We start from the raw sequence: 6,669 nt of genomic DNA, 5'->3' as shown, positions 1-6,669 counted from the left end.
TGGGAGCCGAAGCAATTCTGCCTTGCGTTGTGCCTACAGCACATTCTGTTTTACTGGCACTATTCTGCCACTACCATTAGCATTATTTCAGTGTTTCCACTAAGTGCTGTGTCTCTGAGGAGCTTATGGTAACCAAGCTATCAGAATTCATTCTGCACTCAGTCAGCACATATTGTAAACTCCCAGTGATGGACAGTTCCTTTCTTTTAAAAATATTGTTAGAGTTAATTGATATTGCATAGCATTCAGTAAAGAATTTGGTTTTATATTGAATTATTCAAAACATTGTGGATAATTTACCACAGCCAGAACATTTTCGTCATAAGTGGCCATTCAGAAAAAACAAAATAAAGCAAAAAGAGAAAGAGAATTGTTTTCTGACCTTCTTGTTGAGCCACAAAAGATATTTCTGCAGGGCAGCTGAGCTGTCTCAGGGTGCTGAGGCTTTGCTTTGTGCTTGACAAGGCCGTTCATGTGGAAGTACTTATTTTGGAGAAAGGTTTTGCTTGACTCTTTATGACAATGCTTCTGGAGGCAGGACACACGTAATGGCTTGCACAACATCATCCCTTCTTAGGAAGGGTATACACTGCTCTAATAAACTTTCCGTGGGGCTCTGTGAGCCCCAGAAGGAAGCCAGAAAAAACATGCTGCCTACTGGGGCTGCCCAGAGAGGATTTACTTTTCAACAGTTCCCTCATCATTGCAGAGTCAGTGCGAAATGCCACAGACACAGGAGGTTCTTTTTGTTAGGATCCATCATACTGGGGTGGAAAAGAGAGAGGGAAATACCTGTTCTCAGCATGTGGGACGCATCTTTATCCATTTACTATTTTCAATAGGAACAGCATGTGCCACAGACTGGAAACTTCTAGGAGTGTATGGCAAGATGAAGAGAAGCATAGCCAGGGAGCTGCGTATAAAATATATGTATGTTGGTACAGTCAGTTGGAATTTTCTTCTTCAGGAGAAAAAGCTTAAGTACTTTAATATGATTCTTCCATGGGAAGGGAAAATAGCAAATATTTGGGGAAAGATACTGAAATAACCATCAACCTAATCTGTTAACACTTACTCATGGAAATGTTCCCACCAAACCATGAACAGGAATGTGTCTATTTGATGGAGACACTCACCCCCTTCTCAGACTTTTGTGTTGTGTTCAAGGATAGGATCACATTAATCCAGGAAGCAGGCAGGGAAGGGATTTGTCTGCACAGGAAATGTGGAAGACAATATTAAGAACATCTCTTCCAGCTGCTGATGTTGCAAGGGAACACACTGGCTTTGCCATGCAGGGCACTCGGAAGACAGTGCTGTTACCTCAGAGCAGCCAGCGCAGGGGCAGAGGGTCAGGCAGCCTCTGTGTCCCCAGGGAAAATCGATTCACTCAGTGGGCAGCAGCGGCAACTGCAACTGGGGAAAGCACCAGCAATGAAAGTAACCTTCACACTGGCTCGGTTTCTCACCACTGCTTCCAGTACTGGAGCTGACCCAGTGTAGGCAAACCAGGAAACACAGCTCCCAGGGAGTGCAGGCAGGGACCCACGCTGCTGACCTAACTATCTGCAGTGAATTACAGGCTGACCAACTTCCAGTGTTGGTTGTCCTCTCTATAAAACATGTCTCATACACAATTTTTAAAATTTTCACCGATTGAAATGACAACCCATTTGTTCCTCCCTCACAGCGTATGAACGTTTTTGTACTGAGGTAATTTCAGACAAACAGTAGGGGGGAAATCAGGAATCTATGGTAGAGTATTGCCCAAGTTATAAAAGCAGTTTATTACTCTATTGTGTGTCTAAAATTTCTGGAATATTGTAGCAGATGTATTTTATAGAGAAATGACAACACATTTTAATGAAATCCAGGTTTGGATTCTGGCAACATTTCTTCCTTAATTTTATATTTTGTAACCAAGTCTACAACTCCACCAGGAAAAATCAATAGAATATTTAGCACACCTCACCATCTCATCTTAACAGGCATTTGTTTAGAGAAGAAAATATCTCTATGTGACACACCAGGAGTTACTTTTTCTTTCTTGAAACTGAAGTCTGTTTTCCTCTGCTGACAGCTACAAGCATTCTTTACAATTATTTGCTGGATCTCTCTAGCATAAGCTGTACTCTATAGCTGATTTAGATTGTGAGCAGTTTTGCACTGGATCAGCCTGAAGTGCTGTGGCTCTCCAGCTCCCTCCTTACACTGCTCAGGGATGCAGGCAGGTTCACATCCTGCATCCTTTATCACTGCCCACTATGGGGAGCAGCACCCTAGGGAAAACAAGATAGATCCCCACTGTTCCCAGCTCCTGTGTTCAGGCCTGTGGCAGAGCTCAGGAGCAGTGTGGACATCCTTCTAAATCCCTCACATGCCCAGGTGTCCAATATTAGTGTCAGCTGACTGCAGATAAATCGCAGAGTTTTTTTGGTTTTTTTTTTTAATACTACTGTTCAATCCAGTGTATTTGCTTTATGGGAAAATTTTATGTGGACCCTGCAGATTTCTGACAAACTGCTGTTGGTATCTAAAATGAACAGAAGGAACAGAAATGTGAGTGATAATTCTTATCTGACTAATACATTATTCCTTGAATATTTTTTCTGAAACTGAAAACAAAAAAAGATCCTGAGAATACTCTTTTAGGAAATACCTGATGTGGAATAGCAGAATGGCAGAATTATAACATTTGGCAACATCACACACCACTTTCAGCTTTAATCAAGGTCTTACACTGGCAGGTATGAGGCAGCTTGTTTGCAAGGCACGGCAGTGGCTCTGCCTCGAGTATGCCGCCTGTGTGCCTGGAGCGAGCACAAACCTGCACAGCCTGACTGCTGCTGCTGTCACATTAGCAGTTAAACCATTTTGTAGAAGAGTAATATTGTAGAAGAGTAAATCACCTTCAAAGCATTTTTATTAACTTCTGGTCCTTCTGATGACTTTGCAGAAAAAAAAAACCATACAGAAAAACATATCTGTAATTTATATACAAATACAGATTCCTCCCCGGTAGCTAAGTCTTGGTGCTCCTGAATCAGGATGCTGCCTCGGGGGTCCCTGTAGGCTTTACACATCCAGTGCCAGACTCCTTTCCTACATCCCAGCCCCACCAGTCTGTCCTGCACCGACTCATTCACCTGCTGCCTCGCAGGCAGGTTGAAGAGGACCATGGAAGCCCAAGAGTTACAGCGCATTTTGTGAGTCCAAACCATCTAAATTCAAAACAAGGAACAGAAACTGAAGCTTATATAAAAACACTGCAATTGTCTAGCAGCACTACAGGCTTCTTGAAATTCACACTAACTTTGGTACAAAACACCAGAAATTAAAATACTGTAGTGAAATCTACTGCACACAGAGCATTCTGAACATAAAACCACACTCATGACACAAAATGTAGGAAATACCAGTGATTGCGCTTGCAAAGAAGTTGTGCTTGTGTTCTTCCTCCACCAGTTAAGGCTGGTTTGCAGTAGAAGCTACATCAAATTTGAGACTTTGCTCTCTCAATTGATTGTAAAGTTGTTTGAAAGTTGATTGTGCTGTTGCTAGAATAGGGTAGTTGAACTTTCCACAATCAAGATAAAGCCCAAGTCCTGTATCAAACAGGCTTTATGGGATACACATACAAACCAAGAAAAATTAAGGGGCTGCATGTAGTCCTGGTTAGAAAGAACTCAGAAACACAGCCAATAAGCCAGAAGTCCTGGGAGCCTTGGGAAGCTGGAAGCAGTATACTGCTGAGGCTAACTCAGTTTCCTTGAGCTCAGATTTTATACACCCATGGGTCTGAAATGTATGGAGTTCTTTATCCTGGTCATGCTATAATTTTTCTAGTTTCTGGAAGGTTTGCCTCCATGACTGATATCCCAGGCTCAGCTACACCATTACTTCCTGTACCTTCCCAAGGACGTGCTATTTGCTACAATCCTTCCGTTCTGCCTAGAAAGTTTTAAGTTACTCCATACCAGCCGCTCCTTTTGTTTTTCCCTTTCAGTCACAAGTTAGAGTAAGTGTTTTGTAGGCCAATGGGCTCCTTGAGCCACAGTGCTCCTCTCTAAAGGGCTGTGGCAGCTTTGCCCTGTCCCATATCCTAATGGCACCAAGTCCCCGTCTCATTCATGCCTGTCTCAAATGCCCCAACAAACAACTCACAGTTTGCTATTTAAATAACCACTGCCTTAAGAATATGTGTTAACAATACATAAAGGGCAATTCACGCTTCCAAACCACTCGTCTCCTGCTCTACAGGCATTCACAGCTGGAGAAGTTCTAGTCATATTTGGGGCTTTTCACAACAAAGGCTGGAGACTTGCTCCTATGTGCAGTCTTACCCTACCTCAGTGATGATCTTTCATTTTCCTTACAGTGTACCCTACATATATATATATATGTGTGTGTGTGTTTGCATGTACAGATATTTTTTGCATAGCACACAATGACCCTGAACAAGCAGAGGAGACCTCTTGGACCCCAAAACCTAAGGAAATGTGAAGAGAGGGTGAAGCAATCAACCATCCATATGCCTCTGAAGGGACACACTCTACACACTCTACTCCAGTCCTATTCTCTCCCTCCGCCCCCAGCTGCTCCTGGACATGCACTTCCCACCACTCGCCCTGCACCAGGTCTAGCGATTGTGGAATCAGTTTAGAAAGTATCGAGTGAAATTAACTGTCAGAGAATCAGCCCACACTAGATAGTTATCTCTTAAATTGGGGAACTTAACTTGTATTAGGAAGCATCTAGTGAGAGTCATGCCTGGCAGAAGGGAGGGGAAAACCCGTCATGTGACAAAGGACAAGCAGCGGGAGCGAAATCCCCCTCCTCCGGCAAAAGCAAGCAGTTGGACCAACTCCAGTACACGTGAGACCTCAGCCGAAACCTGTGGGAAACAGTTTATGGAGTCATGCCGTGTTTAACCACACGGCCCCATCCCGAGTAAAACCCACACCCTGCAGCCACAGCACTGCATTTTCATTTCCAAATCATTTTCAACCTTTGCTTCCAAACACGTGACATAAGAATCTAAGATTTTAGACTGAAAATAAATTGTGTTCATGCATAATAAATTAATGCTTTAATTTACTTAAAACTCAGGCCCACTAGTGTTATTTTTCACACAAAAAACGTACTCCATAAGTTCTAGCAGAAGGAACTACTCAGATTCGTACCAGAGTTGTGCTTTATTTGTTACAGCTGTTCCCTTACAATACTTGACATAAATTCCTTCATTTCAGAAATGGTAGTTCACACACTGAGCTCAAAGTGTGTATTATCATGGCAGAGATAATTAATTTTAGCAAAGTAATAGACTGAATTGTTGCCTGGGAAATCAAATTCCACAAATGGTGGCAAGGCTGACTCATTGCCTATGGTAACAAAATGATGATTTGCTGTAACTTAATGTAGATTAAAAACTGTACAACACTATCCAGACAACAACAAGAGGAAGTTAATAAAAATCGAGGCTGAACTGCAGAAGGTTGCTGGCTCTCTTATCTTGTATTTGGTGAGCCATAAATCAACATTTTAAACCAAGTACTGTTGATTATATTAGAGTGAAATGCAAGAGCATATTTTTTTTGTAGTATGGACTCATAACCCTTTTTCTTCTTTATGATATACACATAAACATAATATATGAATATATTTTAATAAAAATTATCTCCCTTTATATTTTATAATATTTTTCTCCCCTAAATATTTTTCAATAAATAATGCTGTTGAAACGTGTTTGGAAGAGTGAAATCAAACCACATCACCCTTAGAGCACAGATACTTCAAGACTTACAAAACCTTAAGAAGCACCTGCTTTTTGCATGGTGCAGAACTTAGAATACTTCCTTCTGGTGCCAGACTTGCACTCGGACAGCAGCCCAAACACACCCCGAGCCTCCTGACTCAGGGACGTACACTGCAAACGGGGACCCTGAGAACGGGCTGTTCTGGGCTGCGAGCACCGACAGAGAGCTGTGCGAGGAGCTGTAGCATCAAATACGGCTCATCGGGGTGCTGAAGGGAGGGGAGGATGCGTGCTGTGAGGACAGGCGGAGGGAGCTGGGACTGTTCACAGACGCGGCTCACTGTGCGGGAATAGCCGGCGGGCAGGAGCAAAGACTGACAGCCAGGCTTCTCAGCCATGCCCGCCACAGAACCAGAGGCAAAGGGCACAAACCGACAGAAGAGATTTTTTTTTTTTTAACTGCAAAGGCGACTGAGCACTGGAGCAGGTTGCCCAGAGCTCTCCATCCTCGGACATTCCCAGAACCCAGGCAGCCCTTGCTGATCCTGCCTTGAGCCGGGGTTTGGGGGGGCAGCCTCCCCCAGAGCTCCCTTCCAGCCTCAGCAAATCTTTGAGTCCCTGATGTTTTGCACCTGCAAGCACCCTTCTGCTTGATTTTACAGGGAAACTTAACTCTGTTTTACTCTCAAAATGAGAAATAAATTCAGAGGAAATAATCCAAGCATAAACTCTGTGAAAACAACTGAGTCCCTCTGCCCTCACCGCTTTGAGAAACGAGCAACTCTCGACATTTAAAAAAAAAAAAAAAACTACCACAAACCCATGCATTTTGTATTATTTTATAGTTATTATATATTTCCTCTTAATTTGTAAGACAACTACAGACTCAATTTTAACCTAATAAAAGATTCCTC

The sequence above is a fragment of the Pyrgilauda ruficollis genome, unplaced genomic scaffold (genome assembly GCF_017590135.1).
Source record: "Pyrgilauda ruficollis isolate IOZ18807 unplaced genomic scaffold, ASM1759013v1 scaffold8, whole genome shotgun sequence".
Classification (NCBI taxonomy): Eukaryota; Metazoa; Chordata; class Aves; order Passeriformes; family Passeridae; genus Pyrgilauda; species Pyrgilauda ruficollis.
This window is presented reverse-complemented; position numbering follows the sequence as displayed.